The 25,968-nt window shown below is 35.9% G+C and overlaps 1 protein-coding gene across 2 annotated transcripts in view; it reads left to right on the forward strand.

Moving 5' to 3' along the window:
• CEP112 (centrosomal protein 112) overlaps positions 1-25,968 on the forward strand; it is a 3,283,222-nt gene that overhangs the window by 2,620,081 nt on the left and 637,173 nt on the right. The window lies entirely within an intron of this gene.

Consider the following 25,968-nt stretch of genomic DNA (forward strand, 5'->3'; position numbering starts at 1 on the left):
CATTTAGTTTTAAATGTAGCTACCAAATGCTTTTGTGTTCAGAGATGTTTCTTATGTTCATGAATGCAGAACTGTGGTCCTGTGTTCCTATGATTAGCATTGCATCAGTCTTTGTGCTTGCTGGTTTTCATTAGTGGGAACAGCAGCACGTTAAAAAATACATTTAGCCCGTAAACTGTAAGATGAGGATAGTCTTCTTCTTTCCTTTTTTACAAATCTGGAAGAAAACCTGTATTCCTTTTCCATGGTTCGTCAAGGCACGTTGCAGTTATCATTTTATCTGATTTTCCAAAGCCCTTTGACATTGATGTGCAGCAGATTATTCTTGGATGCATGGAATTTGCTTGCTCTTTTAGCACCTGCTGTTGAGAATGCTGTGGTGGTACGGCGGTAGTGTTGTTACCTCACAGCAAGAGGTTCTCCCATTTGATTCTCAGCTTGGCTTGGGAGTGCCTTCTGTGTGGAGTCTGCATGTCCTCCCCGTGGTTGGGTAGCGTTCGAAAGACATGCGTGCATAAATGGGCATGCCTTCGTTCAAGGTCGGGCGTCGAGCTGGCACCTCGGCATTTCGTAAAAAAATCTAGTGCCAATCATTAGCGGACCAGAGTTCCGCTGTAGCGACCTCTTACCGGGAAAAAGCCGAAAGACAAACAACAACAACTTATCTGCTGGGTTAAGTCTGTTCTCTAGAGGTTTCTAGCGTCCCTCACATCTGGCTTCTATATTTTGTCCCCACAGGGTTCCTTTGTGAAGCTCATCTGTTTTCTTTGCTCTGCAACTTGACAGATCAGCAGTGTTATCTTACATACGGAGCAGATGATTTTGTTGCAGTGTTCGGGACATATTGTGGTGATTTACTTGCCTTGTTAGATCGCACCACCTTCATCTTCACATACATATGGCAGTAGTGCATCTGATTTCTCTCCCTTCATTACTACGGTGGAAGGTGCTTGGCAGTAGTATTTCTTTATGTCCCACCCTGTTTCCATTACAATGCTGCAAGCCTATCACCTGTATTTTGTATAGCTTGATATTCATTCATTTTTTTCTGCTTAGACCAGCAGAGTTTTCCTGTTTTTTGTCAAACTTGAACCATTTGTTGCCCCAACCTCATTAATTCATCAGAAATACTGTTCCAGGCTTCTATGCATCATTATGATTCGCTGCTACTGACCAAGAGGATGACATCATGGATGCAAGTGGCAGAAATCAGATCAAATTACTTTGCAAGGTAATTCAGTTCCCTGTCCATGATGGAGTGGTAATTACAGTAATGTAGAAGTACCTTGTAGAGAAATCACTTCTCTGCTGTGCAGAGAAGAGTCATTTAAGGTCATTTGGGCACATTCCACAGGAAATATTCCAGGCACAACTCAGTGTAAAGAGGCCCCAGGATAGACCCAGGGCACACTGGAATAATTCTATCTTTCAGCTTGCCTGGGGATTCCACAGAATGTGCTGGGGACTGTTACTGGAAATAAGGAGCTCTGGTCCACCCTACTGTGTTTACTAATGTTATGACCCTCACCAGATGCATTAGTATTGAAAATGGATTGACGAATACTTCAGACTGGAATACATGCAAAGTAGAGCATAACCATATGCTTTAAAAAGAAAAAAGTGTTATAATTTCTAGTTTGGACATCTTCAGGAATTACTTTTATGTTTCAGGTTATTACTGAAGGAGTGCACTGGGTGAAGCATCAACTCGAACACTTTCATTTTGCAGTGCTGTAGTGGCTGGGCAGCAGACTGTGCATATTAATTATTACAGCCCACAGCTGTATACCTCAGCTGTAATTTTCCAACTTGCATTTACCAAAAGCAATGGAATTATGATAACACATTGGAATAGTACCAGGGGTTACTCTGTGTTATTTGCTGGACCATTTCTGTCCAAACCGAAGGCCAAGATGTTCCAAAGGCACATTAAGCTTATCTTTTGTCCTGGGTCACAGAATGATTTAATGGCTTCTGCATAAGTCTTGTGCATAGTTTCGTCAACAGCACATTACTATATTTTTATATATCATTTTTTTTTTTTTGCAGCTGGTTTAATAAAGTGAAAACATACTTGTCAAAAGTCATAAAAAAAGAAATTACAATTGTATTTAGATATGCTACAGATACATGCAACTCCATGTGAATTGCAGAAGGAGTCCATTCTGTGCACATTGCAGGCCATCATCAGATCAGGCAATATCAAAGACTGAAACAATACAAATTTCATAAACTGTAATCATACTTTGACTTAGGAATGTGGTCCATTCCCGTCATGGTATTAGAAACCTAAAAGACTTGGAGAAATTAAAACAAGAAGCATTTCCTTTCATATTATTTATATACAGTCCTGTTTCAAGACAACTTTTTTCTCACATTAGAAAAATGTTTGCATTTTTAGTAGTTCTGTGTCAGTAATTTATCACTTAGTCTCTGTAGTATATTTTCTGGGTTAAGCTCCTCCATTGGTGCTGTTCTGCCTGGATGCTGTGGGCCTACCTACACAGAGTATTAAGAGAGGACTTAATAGTGTACTGTCATGCATCAGGACACATTATTACTAGTACTGACACTGTTTCTACAGTATTTAAAGGCTCACTTCCTAGGCCTCTGAGCTGTCCATACAGCTGCAGTGAAAACACTGTTTTGTTACAGAATGAAGTCACTCTTACTGGACCCTTCAGACTTGTTAACATAGTTTGACCATCCAGGATTAGGGAATATGCACTGATTACCTCTTTGCTTAATATCAGTAATATCACAACAGTGAGTGAAAGAAAGAATGCCATTCTGATGGTTTACTGTGAAAATAATCCAGCGGAATATTAAAATAACCTTTTGAATAACAAGCTAATCAGAGCAGTTGCATATTATTTAATCAGAGCTGATGATATTTGTAATATAATTCTAGGAAAGAAAAAAATATTTTATTTATTTATTTTTGATGCCATTGGAAGAATTTAGGTTTTGATTTAAAATTATATTATCACCACATATTATAGTTTGAGGTTTTATTGAAAGCAACTCCAGTACCCCAAGACATGTGAAAAAGCAATAAAGTGGAATCTACATATGATCAGAACTTTTTAGTTACAGATATTCATTATGATCTGGACATTTCCCAGATGCATCACCAAAAAGGCTTCTACAAAACTGTTTATTTGTAGCTATGATTCTTGCAAAGATGCCATGGAATGTTGATGAGAATACGAATCTGCAGGGTTGGTATTTTTAAGTACATTCAGTGATAGGGTCTTAAATGGTGCTAGAGATAATGACAGATAATTACCCACTGTTATTTATGTGCTTTCTTTGTTATGGGAAATGAGATTGTTCATTTTCTTGGCACTCAGCCATTTCTTCCCTTCCCAGGTGGGTGCATTCATTAATGGATATCATCATATAAACCATTTTGCAATATTCTCACCAAAGCTTACTTTGTCCATTTTATGACTCTGTTTTGCAGGAAGTGTGGTACAACCTTCTGCCTTTGAAGCTTAGATGTGCAAACTGGCATCTCCCAGATTGCTTCACAGGATCAAAGAGTTTTTAGTTTAACTTTCCAAACTTTAAAAGATGTTCAGGTTAACAGGATCACCTCTGAGTCACAGAATACTTGAATGAACTTTCATTTAAGAACATTTCCTGCAGCTGACACAGATACTATTTTCCCATAAGGCTTACAATTGTTCCTATGACTGTGGAAGCTGTGCTTTGTGCATTACTTTTTTGTTATATCGTCTCATGTGCCAAAATAAATGTTCTGTATAGCAAAATAAAAAAAAAAGTATATCTGTCTGGTCGTACATGTGTCCTAGCCTCACCTAGTATACTATAAAATGTTTTGGTGGCATTAGAAAGCTGCCTGTGTCTACATTATTTTATGGCATCAGAACAGTTTGAAAAAATCCAGTAGACTGAAACCCTGAGCTGCAGTTCTGATCTTTCATATCCCCCTACAAGCACGCACTTACTATTTCCATGTAAAATCTTGTAGCTGAGTAGGCATCCAAGCCTTGTAAGTTAGCTGATAATTTTAAAGGATGTAGTAAGGTTTTGGTACACATATGAGTCTGTGTTGGGATTTTTAAGTGTATGATGGAGGCAGCTGGCTGTGTATGACAAACTCAGTCAGCTACACGTATTATTTATGTGTTTCAGGACTCTGAATATTTCATGTTTTTGTAATTGTACTGATTTAATTTTGTTACAGACCTGCTTAAGAAACTCTTTGAATTCTGCACTGGTTTGGTACTGTCTGGGGTGCCTTTTACCATTTCTAGCATTTTGCAGCCTGTTACTTTGTTCCTCAGTTACTTATATCATTTCATTTAGTTTTTATAACTTCAAAATGGAACTGCTGCCTGCACTGCATATTATCCATAGGCCTGTTGTTTATAAATGTAAAATTGTGCAGTCTTGTGCAGTTTTTCCATTTTGCATTCCAAAAACATAATGTTGTCTTCTTGCTACATTTCTCTTGATGTTATTTTCTCCTCCCTGTATCATTTAACTGGACTTGGTTTGCACTTAACTTCAGACTTGACAGCCTAGCAATAGCTTTCTGTTTTATGGCAGGTTGCGTGGCATTGCATGTAACTTATTTAGCATAGTTGCTACTGTGTTTTTTTTCATGGTGATATAATGCCTTTTTAAGACCATTGCTGGGCTGCTTTAATATTAGTTAACTTGGTATAATTTTAAAGGAATTACTTGGTGAATTTGTATATTTACTTATAAACACTTTTCCCCTCTCATATATAACTAACTAACTTCCTTCTAAATGTATATAGCCTCCTTTCCCCATCCCTATCTCACCTAATATCTCTAGCTCTCTACCACTGTCTCATGTTCTACTGCATACTAATAGTCTTTATAAAACAACCACACTAACAACCAAAACTGTAACCTCAAGTACAAACTCTATCCTACTTGCTTTACTCCTGAAAAAATCAATTTTGCAAGAGTTAAATTAAATAACTAGTATATATATAAATATATATCTCTCTTTCTAGTAACTGTACTTGTTCAGTTTTGGTATATAGAGCTGTTTCTCCTTATACAATGAAAAACACCTCCTATGTTACATTATGTGTGTGTTTTGTGATGTTCTCTGTACTTGTATCTGTAATAATTGTGGAGTTTTTCTCCAAGGGCCTCTGTTGAAAATGGTATCAATCCCAGTCAGTCCTTTCCTTAGACAAAGATGGATAAATGCTTTTATTTCTTTTATTACATAGTTTTTGTTTGTTAATGTATTCAAACTTTGGAATAATACATAAAGTACATTTTCACTAAATAACTGATTTGAAAGGCAACAACTGTATTTGATCAAAAAATTCATTAATGTAAAACCCAATAAATACAATAATCAGCAGACAGTAACACCAGAAACATTTCCCTAAAACAAATTAGTGAACTTTTTAAATGTAAATATAAACAACACATAAGCACTTTTGCTGTTAATCAGTCAAGAACTTCATCAGACTTCTTTGATTCATGAAATTGGTTCTCTTTTAAAGTACAGTGTTTAGTCATGTGATTGTAAATAACCAATATAAATGTGAAAGAAAGTTAAAGGATATTAACAAAGATAATACCTTAGAAAACTTTAGAAGTTCCAAGATCATCACCTAAATTCATTAAAGAAGTGCCCCTTGTGTACATAGAAATAAAAAACATATGCCAACTTAGTGTAAAAATGTGATAAACACATGTTAATAAAAATTAGAGTTTTGCTATTTAAACAGATTTAAAGCTAATGACACCATTAAGATTTAGAAACCTTTCTGTATAGTATTTACCAGTGGTATTCACTGTGTTTAAGTAGTGGTTTAGTATCACCCTCTTTGGCATCGGAAATAATCATTTATAATACAATAAATACATAAAAAATTAGAGCATTGCATATTGTGCTAGTACAAGGTATTGTTCTCATTTTTATTTGCATGGCATAACAGTATTTATGTTTCTTTTTGATAGCCTGTGACTGTCTCTCCCAACATGAAAAACATCCCTGTATTTGTCAGGAACATTCCTTATAATTAAGTCATTAATGAAACTGACTTCTAAAGTGCAGTGTTAAGTCAGATTATTGCAAATAATCAAAAAAGTTGCACCAAAATGTTAAACGTTGTTGACAAAGATTATGTCATAGAAAATGTGAGAAGCTTCTAGAGAACTACTTGAATTCATTAAATGCATGTCACTTGTGTACATAAAAAATAAATCTCTGAACACATACAATCCTAGTATAAAGCTTTTATAAACACACATCTATGGAAACAAATTATTGTTTGAAGTTCTTTGGAGTTTTTTTTTTCTTTAAATGCATTTACAAATAATTGCATTGTAAATACTTTAAAACATTTATGCTAATAGCAGCATTTGCCTCTGGTATTCCCTATAACCAAATAATGCCTCAGCATCATCCCTGTGTCATGAGGCATAACCTTTTTCACTAGATAAAACAAAGTCTGTACATTGCATGCTATGACTATATAAAAAAATTACTTAAATGTTCAGTTTTCATTGCATAATGCTCATATATGACTGTTCTTCTCAACATAGAATGACAAATGTGAAGTAGATTTATCAGCATATATTATAATTCAGAACTACAGCAAAATGACACCTTAGACAAAAAGTTCTGTTAAATGTCATGTTAACATAAAGGATACTGTGGGAAATGAACCTACACCATTTCCATAGACTGCACACTATGGACCACTTTGCTTTTCTGAAAATAAAATGGGGCCAGCTTGACATTAGGCTAAATTCCAAAATATTTTTCAAGTTACATGCTCATCGGAACTCACATCCCCAAACTTTATTAATAAAACAACTCCTTTTATGTTATTGTTTTCTTAACCTGAGATTCATAACTGGTCTTTTTACACTATTTTACTTTGTGATATTGCTTATATTTTTGCTTGAACTTTTGCTAAGATATTCACATTATTTTTAATCAACCCTGCACAGCTTATATTGAATAGCTACATTTATGTATTTTCTCTGTACAGCTGCTGTTGATTATATTTGTAGTTGGTTGTAACAGTTCTGCTGATTTTTTGCGGGGAATCTTTCTCCCTGGGCCTCTGCTGAAAAGTTGATCTGTCCATATGGACCTTCCCATTCAACAAATGTGAATAAATAACAAAATAAATAAGTTGTAATTTCTTATATTAATAAATATATGGGGTCTTCCCTAATACTTAATGCCCTTCATAGTGAGAATTGTCACGTTAACTTAAATTGTGTCCCTCTCCACATTCTCAATATTGACTTCAAAATGTGCTTTGTTCCTTCATTTTTACATACATTTATGGAGTCATGTTTTAGATAAAAAAACATTTTTGTGTTTGACAAGTAGAAAATGTGGGGTGACTGTGACAGCTCTCAGTTTCATTCACCTTCTTTTGGCTGCTGGGAATGGTATCTTGTTTACAGTTCTTAACACAAAACATTCATCACATTTTATTGTCTGTATATTGATGACTTGGTTATGGTCCAGCAAAGACATCAAGTAATTGTGGAAGATTTTTTGAGTTATATTAATCATTCTATGAGTTTTATGGTGTTCTTAGTATATATTCCTCTCTGTGGATGAATAATTTGGATGGGCATGTTTTAAAAAAAAGTTCTGCTTGGTAGAATAAAATACCTTCACAAAATAATCGCACTTATCTTCATTTTAACCCTGCCTACCCTTTACTAGTTAAAAATGATATATTCAAAAGTCAGTGTCATTATTTTGTTTAATTTTACTTGATAGTTTCTTTTTTAGGTTAGCTGTCCCAGTACTAATATTTATTTGCAGGGATTGTAGAGAAGGGCTTCCTATTGAAATGTTGGGACTTTTTTGCACATCAAGAATAAAAGATAAAAAATACAGGATTAGGGCAAATATTGAACATTGTTTTCTTTTTTTTTTGCATTAGATAAGCCCCTCTGTACTCCCCAGTGTGTTGGGTTATCCCCTCATAACCACCAAAACTTATATGTGCTGAGGTCTTCCAAGATGGCTGCACAATGATTTACAGCTTAATTCTAGCTCTGCCAGAGTGAAAACAGAAACTTAGCAAAGAAAGCCAGTGGACCAAAATTTCTGTGTAAATTTAAGTAACTGGCTAGTACATACACTGCCTGGATGCCAGAAAAAAAAGATATACAGAGGACTTGAAGAATAATCGGCTAAAAAAGGTGACAAAGAAACACTTACTGGGAAGAGTACTGCAGATGTTCAGCAAAAAGCAGTGCAAGCTCTAGACACAACTTCTAATAGCCAAGAGGAAAGTATAAGGCAACTGCACACAGATCTGATTAAAATAAAGGAAACACTGATGAAATATATCAACTCAAACTATAAAAGCCTAGAAAAATGGAAGAAGCTTTAAACATACATTCAGATAAGGTGATAAAACTGCAAAACTCAGAGGTCGCAATGAAGAAAAGTCTGGCTGAATATGAGACTGCACAAGAAGAGATATTTCAAAAAATAATAGAATTAGGGGCCAGAGAATGTAGGGAAACCCTGAGATTTTCTGCTATACCGGAGAAGCTGGAAGGAGCAGACTGTATTAATTTTATGAAAGCACAAATAAGCAACTGGACTGGTATTCCACAACAGAAATTCTTAATTTAAATGGCAGATCATGTGTATAGTCCAAACTTGGCTGTGAGAAAGCAACCTAGACCTTTAATAGTAAAGTTGCAATCTTACCAGCAGAAGGAGTTGATTCTGGCAAAATGGCAGAAGGATGAAGTGTTAAAAATGGGAAACAGCAGAGTGTTTGTGAGGAATGAGTACTGATTGTAAACCAGGCAGATGACCAGTATTTTTTTTCCATTTTTTAGGGAGTGTCGAGAAGTAGGCTTGAAATTCAAACTGCTATACCCAGCTATCTTTAAAATATGTTCCCCTGGAGGGACAAAATAATTTTTTTATTAAGCACATGCTATGGAAGAAATACAAAAGTTTGTCCAACAAAAAGTGCACTGCAAAACAGAAGGAGATTCTACTTCTTGTTCTTCTGGTAATAAAGTCCACAGAGAGACTATGCCAGGGAAACCTTTTCCAATATTTCAATGGAAAATGTTTGAGAGAAGGAAGAAAGCTCAACAATTGACTAGAAGAATTGAGAGTACATTGGAAATGAAGCAGAGACAGGATGTGGGAGATTGAGATGAACAAGAATAAAACCAGTAACTTGGAAATTTACAAATGTGGAATTACAAAGCAGTGATTATATTTGTGAAACATGACAGAACAAAAAAATCTGGATATGTTGGACTTTCTTGGACTTTGTTAAACTTGTAGGCGACTCTAAAGCATATGCCCTACTTCATGTTATTAATGTTCAGAGAATAAAAAAAGTAACTTGGAAACTGACAAATGTGAGATTACAAAGCAATAATTATATTTGTGAAACATGACAGAACAAGAAAATCTGTAAATATTGGACTTTTCTGAACTTTGTTAAACTTGTAGGGGACTGTAAAATATATTGCCTATTTGACATTATTAATGTTCAGAAAAATACTTAGGAGAGGGGAAGAGGAGGGAGAAAATTAACTAAGTAAAACAAAAACTTATTTTCTTAATGGTACTGTTTTAATAGTGCATCATTTTCTTTGCATGAGTAAAGTTTTCTAATTTAAGTGTAATGAGGATACTAATGTAAAGAGGTGGTTCTGTTTTTTTTCTCTCCCTTATCCTGTCTTCTCCTTGTTCAGTTTTAAGAAATGTAGGCACTACAATGTAAAAAAAAAAAAAAAAAAAAAAAAGAAAAATTGGGTTAAAAGATCATGACAAAAGAAAAAAAATGAGTGTGCTTTTTCACACTCTTGCATAGGGGAATGACTGGGTTAAAGCCCTTAGCTTAATCTAGTAACAAGTTTTAAGAGAAAGCAAGTAAATGAAAAAGAATATTGAATATTATATAGCCAAACAGCACTTTATAGAAGCACAAGCTCTACCATACATCTTAGCATGATTAATCTGTCTTTTAGTTTAGCTCAAGTCTGTGTGTGTGTATAATTGTCAGTTTGGAAAATCTGTTCCTGTTAGGAGGGTAAAGCTTCAGTGTTTGAAGATGGACATAGTTTGTTGTGCTATTATTGTGTTAATAGGTTTGGGGAGGGTATTGGGGGTATGTTTTTTTTTTGTTTGAGGGCTTTCAGTAAAACAAACATTTTGTAAGAAGTGGTATAAGCTCAAATGGAGATGACAAGAAACAGCTGTATAAAAGATTAACCTGTCAAACAGTGCATGCATGTAATACAAAATCTGGAACTAGACATTTAACAAAAACGCTGTGTACATAAAATGTAAGAATAATAACTTTTTAAGAATATGATGCTTTCTGTAATGTCTTTAAATGTCAGTGGTCTCACAGATAAATACAAAAAAGAAAGAGTAGTGAGCTATATTAAAAAATGTATACTGTGTGCAAATAGCTATACTACAGGCAACACACCTGGAAAGAACTGAACAAGTGAATTTGATAAAGAAAGGTTTTCAGGATGGTTATTCAGTGTTATACCTGGGGCAAAGGAAAAGAGGAGTACTTTTATTAATTGCACGAGGAGCTCCAATAGTGATCAAAGAGAGTAAAAAAAATAATGGTAGGGATGATTATTACAATGGCATGTATTTATATTCCACTTGAAACTGCTATAATGGACCTTAAGAAACTTCTGGGAGAAATAATCAGCTTTCAGCAAGGAATATTACTTACGGATGGGGACTGGAATTTGATCTGCAACAGTGAAGATGTGTCTGGGGAGCCATAATGGAAAATATAACAAAGGAGGGTAGATTTTTGAAGAAATGTATGAAAATATGTAGCATGGAAGATGTGAGTTCAGTACTAGTTTTTAGGAGTGAATTTACATATTATTCCCTTAGATACAAAAACTGGGCTAGACTAGATAGAATTTACATATCACAGGAACATGTGCATTTAATTGAAGGTTTTGTTATGCACCCAATAACTATTTCAGATCATGCACTAATACTAAATAAAATAAAAACACAGGTTAATGAAATAAAAATGAGACATTGGTGCTTTCCCACCTATCTGTTAAAAAGAGAGGAATTTAAGGAATGGATAGTAGAGTTTGTTTAGAAGTTGTTAGAGAGGATAGACATTTCTATTTCTGAAAATATAGCTAGAGAGTGGGATAAAATTAAGTTGGAGTTTAAAAATTGGGTGGAAATAAAAGAAAAGGAGCTATGGTTAAAAAGTAACAATAATTATTTAGAGGGACTGACAAATGTTAATGTATTGTAGAAATGGAGGAAACTCACAGAACAAGAAGAGGATCAACTGCAGAATGCTAGAAAAAAATAAGGGATGACCTTGGTAATATGCACGAGTTTAGAAAGGTTGCTCTTAAGCAACTGTTTTTTGATACTAACACAAGAGCACAAATAATTTTAGCACAATGACTCAGGCACCAGAAAATAGAAGGGGCTATTGCCAGACTTAGGGAGCCTGAAACAAGGAAGGTAACAGTAAATCATGTAGAGGTATTAGAAATACATCAGAAATTCTATGAAAGTCTCTTGCCAACCCTATAGTGCCTTTTTAGGCTGTGTTCCAAAGACCAAATTACCAGCATAACAGCTACAAACAAATGCTGCTCAATGCTAGAAGTCTAAATCTCAAAATGCACTCGCTGAAAGCACTCCTTAAAATGGAGAGCATCAACATTTGTGCTGTAACAGACACCTGGTTCAAGGCATCAGAAAGCACCCCTGCACTACCAGGCTATAACTCATTCCACACGTTTTGGCCCCATAACTTGGACCAAAGCTCCAAAGGCAATGTTGTTTCCATATTCATATACAGGATGCACACACCTCCAGACTGGTAGCCCAGCATAATGCATCAGAGATACTTCAGGTGCAGCTAACATTGGGTAAGACAGCTATTCAGATCATAGCATGCTATAGGTCCCAACCATGTTCCAAGACTCACATTCCATGTTCCTAAGCACCCTGGAGAATATTAGGGTCCAACCTAACACACTCATGCAGGGTGACTTCAACTACCCCTCCATTAACTGGGAAAACTACTCCTGTACCAATACACTTGTCCAATGTTTCCTGGACTTCATTAATTCCAATGCCCTGGACCAGCTCATTCTTACCCCCACTTGAGGTAGCAACATCCTTCACCTGCTCATTACTAACATGGGTGACTGTTGCTCTACACCAGTTGTCATATCCTCCCTGGTTAGATCTGACCACAAACTAATCACCTTAGAAATCCACAATACCCCCCCCCCCCCAAAGGTAACCACCATGAAAAACTTCTCCAAAGCTAAATTTGGGCCCCTAAAAACAGGTGGCTAACTTCAGGGCACCCAAGCAAATGGAGAATAGTTGCATGACCACCGAATCATACACCAACGCACTGTATGAACACGCACGCAAATGCATGGATCTCGCCATACCCAATAGAACTAAGATGCTGTCCTCCAAAAAAAGGAAGCCAATCTGGTGGTCCCCTGCCATAAGCAAACTCTACAACAGAAGAAAAAAACTGATGCAAAATAAGGTGAAGTCCCAAGACTGGAAAAACTCCCTTATCAGCCTCAACAAAAAGTTGAGATCCCTCATCAAATCCTCTAAAGCTAGCTAGGAAAACAGAATTTTAGCAGCTAGTAAAGACAACCACAAGGCCTTCTATAGTTATGTAAAGAATCTCCATGGCAATACCCAGATTTGCTCTGAGCTACTGCACAATGCTACCACTTATACCGAGCCAACAGATATTGTTAATTTATTGGCCAACAGATTCACTGGCAACTTTACCCCCCCCCCAAAGACCAATCACAATACCACTAGATTGCCAGGCACTCAATATCACTGCTGCGCAGGTTAAAACAGTACTGTCCAAGGCCAAGAAAACAGCTTCTATGGGATCTGACAATATCCCTGGCTGTGTTGTATATGAACTACAGGGTGAACTGGCACCCCACCTGTGTACCCTGTTCAATCACAGCCTCACTTCAGGCTTTTTCCCTACAGAATGGCACACTGCTACAGTTATCCCTCTCCACAAAGGAGGAGCAACTACATACCCTGGGAACTATCACCCCATTAGCCTGAAAAGTCTGATATGCAAAGCTATGGAACGCATAATCATGGATCTAATAAACAAGGATATAGGGATTCTTCAAACTCTGGATCCCCCACAGTTTGGTTTTGTGAAGGGTAGGTCATGCCTGCTCAACTTGGTCAATTTTTTGAGTCAGTCACCAGAGTTGTGGATGAAGGTAAGGTGGTTCATACAGCCTACCTTGATCTGGCCATGGCCTTTGATACCATTCCCCACTCAGCAGTCATAGAAAAACTCACTAAGCTAGGCATCAACCCCTATATCACTAGGTGGGTTGCAAACTGGTTCACAGATAGAACCCACAGTGTGAAAGTACCTGACTCCAAGTCAAGACTGCGGACCAGTCATGAGTGGAGTCAAACAGGGTTCGGTCCTGGGTCCTCTCCTGTTTGGTATCTACTTCTCTGAAGTCCAGGCCAACATGAAGGGACTCTGGCTGACAAAGTTCGCAGATGATTGCAAGTTGGGAGCTATTATTAACTCCACAAGTGATGTTGACATCCTGCAGAAAGGCCTCACTGAGACCAATAGCTGGTGTCAGAACCATGGCCTTAAGCTCAGTGCCAAAAAATGTGTTGTCCTCCCCTTTGGGAAAAACTTGGTTCCCATGACTTACCACATAGATGATAATCCACTGAACACAGAGGGCATTATAAGATATCTGGGAACACAGGTTGACAGCAACTTCTCTTTTGATCACCACATTGCCACTGTGGTCAGAAAGTCCTTCTTCGTGGCATATCTCATTACTAAGGGTTTTACATCAAGGAAGAAAGAGGTCATTGTCTCCCTCTACTCTTCCCTCATTAGGCCAATCATCGAGTACAATGCCCCATTTGGCATGTACTTCACTAGACACCTGCAAGAACTGGAGAGGCTGCAAAAGTACCTCACAAAGACGATCCTAGGCCTTAAACACTTGTCCTATATGGACAGACTCAAAACACTCCAACTATTCTCTGCCTCATATCACCTACTTAGAGGCGATCTCTGCTTGACTTAAAAAGCCATGTATGACCCAACTCTGTTAGAAATGCTACATCTAAAGAAATCCCAATGCCTCCGCACCACACCAGAGACCTCAACCTCATTACCACAATCAACAGAACATGCTGGAGGGACAGGTTCATAACCCAGAGACTGCCCATGCTATGAAATAGACTTCCAATACATGTCAAACAGAGCACCTCACTGGCCCTCTTCAAGAGAAATCTTGATGAGTGGATGGGAAATAGAAAGTTCACCCTGGGGATCACTCCAGTGGCTCTACTTGACAGAGGCACTGGGAACTATGGTTGGGTGGCATGATGCCAGGGTAATCCTATGGGCTAGGCTTGTAAAGACTCTGGGACCATTATCCTAGTACACCTATGAACCTATAAAGTAGATAAGTATGAAAATCAACAAAAGATACAAATGGAAATGTTTATGGAAGTATTAAATATAGGTTAGAGGTGGATGAGGCTCAATTACTAATGGTTTGGATAGGAGGAGATGAGATAAAAATTGTGATCTATAACCAATCTCCAGGAAAGTCCTCAAGAATAGATGATATTATTGTGGAAATTTGGAAGCTAGGAGGAAAAAAATGATTAATATCTGGAAGGTTTTAATTAACAGTATTTTAAGAGAAGGAGAAGCACCAACATCCTGGAAGAAAGTGGTGGTGGCTGTAATACTTAAAGAGAATAAAGATCCATCAGAACCAGCTTTATACAGGCCCATTTCAGTCCTAAACCATGATTATAAAGTGTTCATGTCTATAATGGCTAAATGAATGGCAAAAGTATTGCCAAAACTGATATATATGGGTCAGTGTGGTTTTTGTGGAGGGGAGGCAAACATTTGACAACATTAATTGAACATTGATGATCCACAGTGAAGCAGAATGTAAGAAAATACCATTGTTATTGGTGGGTCTTGATGTAGAGAAAGCAGTTGACAAAGTAAGCTGGGACTGTGAGCAGGGCAACGGAAGGATTTTCTTTTCCTGAAAAAAAATTATAATGATTAGGAGGATATGTAAGGGATCAGAGGCAGAAATTAATATAGACGGGGTCATCTGTGATAATTTCTTCTTGAGCAGAGGAACCAGGCGGGGGTGTCCTCTTCCCCCTTTATTATTTACATTATATTTAGAACCACTGGCAAAGAAAATTAGGGATTTAGAAATTCAAGGATATAACTGGTATGGAAGTCAAGAAAAGCTGGCTTTATTTGCAGATGATATTATTTTATACTTGACAAAACCAGAAAAAGACATTACAGTGTTGTGGAACATTTTGAGACTGTTTTAGATCTTATCAGGATACAAAACTAATGAAGCTAAAAAAAAAAAAAGGGAATAGAGTAAATTATGTGCTCACACACACATTGGTTCAGGAATATCCATATTTATGGGGACATGATAAAATGAAGTATTTATGAGTATGGTTTGAATATTATTTTAGTGTGGCAGCTAAGGATGTGTGGAAAGAGACTAAAAAGATAATATAAAAACTGAGAAAATGGAAGCTTTCTTATATGGATATGGCTAATAAGATACAAGTATTTAAAATGTTTTTAGTCTATTTAGTCTTATACACAAGTCAAGCATATTTGTTTCAGCCAGAGGAGAAGTTGTGGATAGCAATTAATAAAGAGATGAAGGACTTTCTCTGGGAAGGAGAGGATGACAAGAGTCAAGAGGGATAAGCTGATTCCTCCAGCAAAACAGGGTAGATTGGTTTTACCCCATTTGAAGGGTATTTCAAAGCTACACAGTTAAGACTTCTATACGCAGTACAAACAGAAAACTATATTAAAATGTGGAAAGGGATGATGATGAAACAGGTGAGTAGCTAAAGAAACAAGGAGCGACTGAGATTTTGGATGCAGGCCTTTAAGGAGAATAACCGTAATCATACAGAGTATTATATACATAAAGTAGTAGAGAGTATTCTAAAAACTAAGCAAGCATGTGATTGGAGAAAGGAGATTCTGCCAATAGGGATGATTGCAATTAGGGTTATAGACAACAGGCAAGAGGGAACTTGAATTTATTGGAGAAAACTGGCAAAGGAACCAAGGTATTTGGAGTAAATAACTAGAGAGGGCAAGACATAGAATGGGAAGAGGCCAAGAATTTATTTGGACTGCACGTTACAGATTGCCTTCCCTGTTGGGGATTGGTATCAGAGTATAGGCAAAGAGAAAGAAATGGGATCCTAAATGAAAGACCAGCACTGGTAGAGTTTTTAGTTGAATCTAGAACAGAAGCTGTCATTAAAAAAAGGAATAATTAGTAGAGCATATAAAATATTGCATGATAACTGTAAGAATCAATCAGAAGAAGTTGAAAAGGATTGGGAAGAGATATTGGATAAGCAATTCACAAAGAAACAATTGGAGGATATATATTTATCTCCCAAATATGCAAGAAAATCTAGAAGATTTAGAATTTTTGTGTGGAAATGTTTGCATAGATATTTCTGTACCCCAAGTAGACTCCAGAGAATTTTTCCTCAGGCAGACAGCAAATGTTGGAGGTGTGACAGTGAAAAAAGAAATAATTGGGAACATATTTTCTGGGAGTTTGGTGAGTTGGCAGACTTTAAGGATTCCCTGCCAGATGCACTGTCAGAGATGCTGGTTGGGCAGATTGGTTTGATGAGGGAGATTTTTCTTAGCTATGGTGCAGAATCAAAATTGCCTAGGCATGGTAAGGCCTTGCTGTGTCTAATAATGCTAGCTGCCAAAAAAGCAATTACTAGAAAATGGAAATTAAAGTCTAAACCAACTATACTAGAAGTAGTGATTATAGTAACAGGGATAAAATAACCAAAATTGAGATATTTAGGAAAGGGTAGGAGTAAACTACATAGGAAAAAAATGGGAATTGTGGAAACAGTACATACAAGGGAGGAATGAGGTTTAAAAGGTGGCAGGACTTAATGAGCTATTTAATGTTTGAGTGAGAAAGATTGGGTAGATTATAAGTGATATATAATATTTGCAACTGGGAGTGTGTCAGTATGCTTTGTGATGTAAAATGCTTCCAACTAGGATTGTGTTGGTGTGGTTTGTTTTCATTTGTATAAATGTATGATTGCCTGTGTAGTAAGTGATGGTTCAATAAAGATGTTTCTTGTTTAATAAAAATACTTTTTAATATTTAGAACTCAGTTATAACCAATTAACTATCAATATGGACAAAACTACTGTAATGCTATTTGATACAAATAGAAGATTAATAACCCCATTGTACCATGCAGACTACATCCTCTTGGCACTCATCTTTTCAAGCAACAGAAATACATAAGTATTGTGTTGAATGTTACACTTTTATTATTAGGTAGAAATTGTCGCTACCAAAGTTTTACAGCAACTTATGGTTGCATATAGTATTTCACATCTAATTACTGCAGGGGATGCACATGTCACAGCCATTGTTGTTTTAATTCTAAGAATAGAATACGTTACCATTCATGTAAAATTCTAAGATTTATCAACCATTCCTCAACAGAAAACATCATTGCAAAGCAATTTGTTGTGCTAAATGGATATCTACTTCATTCAGGTCAACCTTCCTCTTAAACACCTTTACCTTTAAAATGCTTAAGGAAGGTTTCTGCCTTCCTCTTACAAATAAACTACATCTGCATGACTCAGCCTCGTCACTTGGAGATAGTGGAGACATCAAATTGTTCGTACACTCCTTCACTCTTGTTTCTTTTGAAGAAAGTGCATCTATCTTAGGATTATAAATGTGACTGTTTTATAGACATTGGCTAATGCAAGTTCTCTTCTAATCATTCTGATTGAGACATTAGCTACTACGAGTTCTCCTCTAATATTTATTTTTTAGAGGTATTGGCTAACAAGACTTCTATTCTTATCATTCTGGTTTAGAGACCTTGGCTAACACAAGTTCTGTCCTAATCATTCTGTTTTAGAGACATGGGCTGACATGAGTTCTGTGGTAATATTTTTATTTTTTAGAGATATTGGCTAACACAAGTTATTTTCTAATATTTCTGTTTTAGAGACATTGGCTAACGTAATTTTTCTTTTATTTATTCCAGTATTTGCATTTCTTTCTGTTTTATATCATCTTGCTTATCTGTCTCCTCCGCATCTCTGAACATTTATATTCTGCTGTGAACTCTCTGTATATACCCCTGCATGTCATTTGCTGAGTCCTCTTTATGCAGGAAGATTGCACATACCCATTATATTGGTACATTTCCGTATCTTTCACTTAGGCCATTTATGACATTGTATTTGTTAGATTACTATATGTGTACACCTAAGTCACTTTTGGTATTTCATTTGTTTATTGTTATGCTGTGACATGGGTGATGGCGGCCAAAAAGGTTGTGAACCAGTCCACATATCTGGTTATCAAACAAAATAAGTAAATAACATAAATACTTCCAGCATCAGACATGTGAACTGTCTAGCTCACATGGTACTTGCCAAATTTCCATATTGATTCAGATGCAAGAAATCTTTCAAAATCTCCCTGAGAAGAAATTGTGATACATCCAAGAAAGTTAATACTGTTCTAATAAAACAGGTATGTACATGTTAAAATCTCGCTTCTATGTCACGTATCCTCTCTCTGGTGTCTCTGCCTTTTGGATAGCCCTTAAAGTACATCTGTGGCTTACAAAAAAAGGTCAGACCCTGAGGATGTGAAGGCTCAGATACTTGATGTTACAATTTCTACATTCACTTTATTTGGTCAGTGAGCTGATGGAGCATTGGGAAACAGTGAGGATATAGGGAAAGGAGAGAAATGAGGTCTGCTATAAAACCGCTCCTTCAAACATTCACCCATCCCATGTTGAATAAATTTCCACGCCTGCAAAAAATGACTTTAAACAGAATGCAAACTTCATTACAGAACTGTTGCATGGGAAAGGAGGCTGCTACTTGCTTTATATAGAAATCAGCATTACAGCAGCAGAGTTCTCAACAATCACAAAATAAAGTGCCCAGTTTGTTATTCCCAACATTACCACTGGGAGGCAGTCTTCAGTATTTTACATTTGGATAAAAAATATTTCACCGAAGAATCTCTTCGTATAGTTTTAGAAGTTCATTTACTGGTGCTTTAGGAACTTTCTCACACATCTTTAATGTCCCACTCATTAGCTCCTCATGTACAGATTTCCTTAGGGGTTGAAGGCTCAGTTGTTTTAGAAGAAGTATGTTAACTGAGATCCAGATAACCTTGTTGGACAAGATTTTAAGGAAGTCTTTTTCTAGTACTAAGGCTAACTTTCCTACAAGGGATTGAGAGTGTAGGCAAAGGTAAAGGGATGGAGAGTCCAAGCGAAGGACTTACTCTGGTAAGGTTTTTAGTTGAATCTAGAGCAGAAGCTGTTGTGAAAAGAGGATAATTAGCAGGGCAAATAAAATGCCTCGTGTTTACTGTAAGGCTCAGTCAGAGGAGGTTAGAAAAGATTAGAAAGAGAGTTTGGAAAAGAAATTTGCAAAGGAACAGTGGGAGAAGATACGTATGCCTCCCAAGTTTGCAACAATGTCACAAGGTTTTGGATTTTTGCTTGGAAGTGTTTGCAGATGTATTTTATATCCCCAGCAGATTTCAAAGAAATTTTCCTCGGGTAGATAACAAATTTTGTAGGTGTGATTGGAAAGAAAGAGGTAACTGGGGGCTTGTTTTATATGGTGCAATCAGCTGGCAGATTTAAAAAATTTCCTACAGAGTACTGTGTCAGAAATATTGGGCAACAAGTGCCATTAACTAAGGAATGAGTCTTTTGAGCTAGGGAGCAGGGTCTGAATTGCCTAAACATAATAGTGTTATTAAGTTTAATTTTATTGACTGCTAGAAAAGCAATTACTAGAAAATGGAAATCAAAATATTAACCCACTGTATTTGAAGAATTGAATATTGTAAAAGAGATAAAATAACTGGAATGCGATCTTTAGAACAGGGAAGGGCCAAATTTCTTAGAAATAAATTTCAATTTATAGGAATAGTATGTGTGAAATAATGTTTAGCAGGAGGAGGGGTGAGGTTTAAGGGAAGGCAGGAACTGAGCAATTTATGCAATGCTGAGTTGTAAAGAAAGAAAACACACATTATATATAATGTATGCAAATGAAAAAATGTTAATATAGTTTGTTTTATTTTCTGTTAGTATATAGATGCCTATGTCTTTAAGTGATTATTTAATAAAGGTGTTAAAAATGATTTGAATATCTCTTCTACATCTGTCAAAATCTGATTGAGTTTATTTGAACAGAAGCTTTCAGAATGCTGGACTTAGATTATGTAACTTCACATAACATAATTCCTATATAGCTGTTACAGACAAATGGCAACTGGATATCTTCACTTTCCATTAAAGTCTACTTTCAAGAAATAGTTTATTTCCAGGCAGAATATTTCCATTAATTTTTGTCACTATTCTGTTGAATCTGTCTACAGTGAAAGTACTAGTTACTAAATATTAAGTTCCAGTTTTACTATGCATCCTTTTTCTACGCTAACTAAATTGCTGCTGTTAACATTTATCCCCTCTCTCTACCTTCCCCCTCTTAGCTTCTCCCTCTTTTAAAAATATTTCTTCTCTGCCCTTCCCCTTCCTTTCAAGCCTCCTTCTAACTCAATACTAAATTACATTTGCTGTAATTTGAGCAAAACTTAAATATACTTTCCATCAAACTTACAAATTCCTTAATTCTATATTGTACTGAGTACATTAATTGTATATGCATGTACCACTGACATGCTGTTACCTTGTACTACCTTTCTGTAGTTCACAGAGCTACTGCATTTTTCATTTGTTTGATGTAACTGCTGAGCTGTGGCTGAAATTGATCCCTTGTGGATCAGCCCACCACATGGGTCAACAAACTTAATACACCTAATAAATAATTTACACACTTGGGAATGTAGTAAGTAGTACTTTTTTCATAACTGCTCATGGTCAACACCACCACAAAATAGTTGTAGTATTGTTCCAAATGCTGTTCATTACTGTAAATTAAAGGAAGCCCAATTTAAAGCATTCACAGTAAGTAATTTTTCTGGCTGCAGTGAGAGACTCATTTCAAATAAAAGTGCTATATGGCAATATGGACATGCCTTTATGATGAAAACCTCTTAATTATCAATACCAGTAAGTTCCATAACACAGGGCGTTGAGATTATGTCATCTATGTATCCTGATGGTCCTTCTTACAAGACTTCACATGAGAAAACATTTGCTAGAAACTGCAGTTCCTTTAGTAAAAAAATAAAAAGGAGTTCTATTGATGGCAGAATCCTCCCAAACTAACAAAAATGATATTGTTTTGTCCTCTTCTCCACAGAAGCATTGGAAAGATAATGCCTTACACTGTACCTGGGGAGACTTGATAGTGTAAGGATATTGGTTTTCACAGGCGAAGTTGTTTCACATCATAATGAAAGAGATGAGAACCGTTGCAAGAAGTTTTTTTTTTAAGAGTAATTTCCATCCAGAGCTTATCCACAGTGACATGGTTCATCAACACAGGAGAGCATGCAGTCTCAGTTCTGCAAGAAAGATATGTCAATTTAGCATTACGCAGTCCATCACAACCTATTCCTGACAGTAATGTGTCTTTCAGGGCAACTCAGTAGGTTTGTGGATTAAATCAGTAGACAGATATCCATAGCACATATATGCAACTGAAATTTACAGTTTCTCAACAAATAGTAAACCATGCCCATGGTGGACTCAGTCACTGCATAGCTGAACATTCAGTTGTCAAATGTCTCTGAACAAGAAATTATTAAACTACATGCATGGGAAATTCTTTCGTCCCAACTGAGCAGTTTCACATTTCAGCTTCGAAGATATGATTTATAAGCATTGATGTCTTTTTTTCAGTATTACTTAAAATTTTAAATGAAGCCTTCCTTTATGACACACACACACACACACACACATATATATATATATATATATATATAGCCATCTGTTTTTTTATGTATCGTTTCTCTGACTATATGATGCCATGTACTTTTATGTATCATGTGTTTGTTGACCTGGTCCACTGGGATCAAATCTCTACCATGGTTAAAAATTTAAATAAACAAGTAAATGCATAAAAGTCCTTACTCTAATGGTAGATCTTTAAAGGGAGATGCCAGAGTAACAGTAAAAATACCTTCTTTCTCCTTGTTTATTTGTAACCCTAATAATTTTATTTTTCTAGGAGGATCACAAAACAAACAAAAAAATAATATGAAATAATAAAAAAGACAGCAAAGCACATTGGGTTACTTACACACTTCTTAGGGATGAAAATGAAAATATATAAACCAACATACAGGGCCCAATAGGCACTTTCATTCTTGTAGAAGGACCTCATCAGACTGCAGTAAAAATTACTGTTCTTAAAGTATAGGCTAAAATAAATCACATGTTTGAACCATCTGACCTAAAACATCAAACAAAAGACATCAGGCACTGTTGAAACATCCACAATTAAATAATTTCAGTTAATAGTCTAAAAATAAAATTTTGATCACTGTGTTTGTGCAGTTACTTCTTCTAAAGTTTATTTGTAAACACTGTTACAGATAGCTTTTAGTCATGTTATTTATGTACTATATAGTATATCTGTGCTATATATTACTTATATGTGTGTGTATATGTGTGTGACAAACTCACACACATGCCAACAAGCACAGACATACAGAGTTACAGCTCTGGTATTTACCTTGAGCACACATACCTAGCAAAAGATTGTTAGCCTCAAAAAATCAGTAGAACATACACAGGAAGACAGCTCTGGAAGAACATGCTCGACCAGCACAGCATCGCTGCTGAGTAATCACAAATCCTATGATTTATGGCTCTATTGACCTCTTATTAAAGATCTGCTGTTAATGGTGAGTACCTCACATAAGTGTTCTTTTGTTATTAATCTTGTATTAAATGCTTAGGCGAGAACAGCTAATTATTTTACTGGCTTCTAGAAAAAAACAAGACTGTATGTAAGTTACATAGATAACATTTTTTTCATATAGAATCAAAATTAAACAGAAATTTTATTCTTAATGCACTTAAGTTTTACAGTTTATTCATTTTCTGGTTGTAGGTTTATATACTGATATACAGAGATGTTGTTAAATTCAAGAGTATTCAGTAAAACTTATGTACGTGCAAGAAGTTGCCACCCAAAATATATAACATCAAAGGAAAAGGTAATTCTTAATGAGATGGAAATTAAAACAACTTTTTTTTGTAGGATTTATGAGAACATGCTTATAGATGCACTTCTGAGAAAGTCAAATCAATTAGTAGCACAGAACTTGCTCCTATACTAAGTAAAACATACATTGACAGGATATCTGACCACAAATAGAAGTAATTTTGACTGTGCCTTTGCTTTGTTGTACTCACTGGGTAGTAAGGAGAGTAGAAACATCATTAACAACTGGAGATTTTTAAAGGGAAAATTTAGACCTGTATGACAAAATTAGACACACCTAGACTTGTTTACAAGAGAACTGAATATTCCAGAAGTGGTAACTTCTTTAATTGTGACATGTATCTCTGTGTTTTTTGTAAGTGCTGTTAATATATGTTAGATGATCCTTATGTAGTCCTTAAAAATTCAGACAGAATCGTTGACTCTAACAAAATTTGACAGCAGCTATTCTCTTGTAGTTTACCTGGCACAATGTCACAAACGTAATGACTTTTACATTGGTAAAACCATGCAGAAACTTTCAGTGAAAGTTTAAGGATGTTTTTAGACTTCCAAGTTTCACAGAAAACAAATGCTCTGTTTAAATAGTCATTCATTTTTAAATCATTTAAGAGATTTCAATTTTTTTACTAGATTATGTAGAGCAGTCACAGTTAGATGGGGATGATGTGACATTGCTTGAGATCAAGAAACATTGGCAATTAAGAACAAATAATAGTGTTCATCTACATTTAAATGAAGGGGTTAACATTAAACATGTTAAGAAAAAAGGGAAGTTGCCAATTTTTAACTCATTTTAACTCGGAAGACTTTACCTTTTGATGAAACTTTGCATGTTGTCATGTGGCTATTGTATTGTTTTTAAACGTGATTCTTGTTCCTGTTTCATTTCTGATAAAGTCCTGGCTTAAAGAAAATCAAAGTACTCAGTTTCACTGCTTTGACTTGGGATTAATTTTGTTTCTTGGTTTTGAGGTGTACTTTTCTTTCTGTAATGAAAGTTTCATTCTTTTAGCACAATTCTGACAAATACAAACGATCTTCCAAGCTGTATCTTTATTTCAGATAGCAAGGATGGTGCCCTCATGTTTTAAGTTTTTTTCACTTCAGGAATTTTGGCATAGTTTGTTTTGTTTATTGCGATGGAGACTACAATGATATGATTTTTTCAGATGTCTGCTTCAGGATTGTATTAGTTGTTTATATCTATACCAGTGTTTTATTGCCCAGAGTAGTGTGAGTTATATTTAAGAGAAGTGTCCACAGTATCCATAAGATGCATTGTAGTAAACCCCTTTGAGTCTACCATCTGCAATGACCAGGACCATTTAAGAATTGCAGAAAATGTTATCTAACAGTACAGCACTGTTTTGCAAAAAATGTTGGAAACTTGCAGGTTTCAGTACTTAACCCTACACCTCTTTAACAGTTTGCTGTGTTATATGCTGAAGCTTGTGTTAATCATATGGGTTACTATAGATCTGCTGCCATGGGTAAGTGCTTTCATTTTCAATTTTCCTCAAATCTAGCACATCCTGAGTTATGAATACCTCTTGAAGTTCTTTAAACATCAGAAGGAGTGCAGCCTATACATAATAGGCATTCATTTGCTTGCATCATCATTACAACCACAATATAGTGGAAATGTAATGACTTGTGCTTGTTTTGCTGAAAAAAAAATGAAATTTTAAATCAGTTAGTGAATTTCTGCACCTTCTCTCCATAATATATTTAGCAGTAAATTTTCATTAACACCCCCTTAAATGAAAAGTGCATGAATTGCCAAAAACTGTGATAAAGACAGAACCTTCATAAAAATTATAACTAGTAAAGGTGTCGGTCTGTGTTTCTTTACATTTTAAGTCACTTAAGCTTGCATGGAGTCACCATATTCATTTCCCTTGAATTTATTCAACATGTTATAACTAGTAAAGGTGTTGGTCTGTGTTTCTTTGCATTTTAAGTCACTTAACCTTGCATGGAGTCACCATATTCATTTCCCTTGAATTTATTCAACATGTTGAACAACCAGGTTCATAGGTGAATACCAGGCTGACTGTCTTGTGGGACATTATAACCCTATCCAGTTATCCCATTAGTTCAAATTACCCTTACCCAATTCCAAGGTCTATATACTACCCATAGGATAATGTTTAATTTTGGTAAGATAGTGCTTACATCTAGGGTAATACTGCTGAATATTTGTAGGGGCGTATTGTACGAAGGAGCATGTAGGTGCTGCGTCTGTCAATAAGTAGTTCACTGGGCAGTACTGGGGTGAATTTCCTCATTTGCATCCATAGATGCAGGTTATTCTTGAAGAGGGACAGGGATGAACTTTTCTTAATGTGCATGGGGAGTCTATTCCAGTGTACTGGTAACCTCTGACAGATGTACCTGTCTCTCTAAACCATTTTCTTGAAGTTATAGAAGAGGTTTAAGTTCCAAGAATGAGAATTAAATTTCTCATGTATTTAAATTAACATTTAGATTGAACCATTAATAGCAGAGGGGATCAGCCATGTAGACTAAAACTTTGTCATTACTGCACTATCCATTTGAATAAGGGCATTCTTGCCTCTTCTCACATCTGTTGTTTAATTTGTTGTTGCCTCCGAAGAGCTGTCTGACTGCTTGT

This window comes from Protopterus annectens, chromosome 10.part0, assembly GCF_019279795.1.
Source record: "Protopterus annectens isolate FY-2018-M chromosome 10.part0, PAN1.0, whole genome shotgun sequence".
In the NCBI taxonomy this organism is placed as follows: Eukaryota; Metazoa; Chordata; order Ceratodontiformes; family Protopteridae; genus Protopterus; species Protopterus annectens.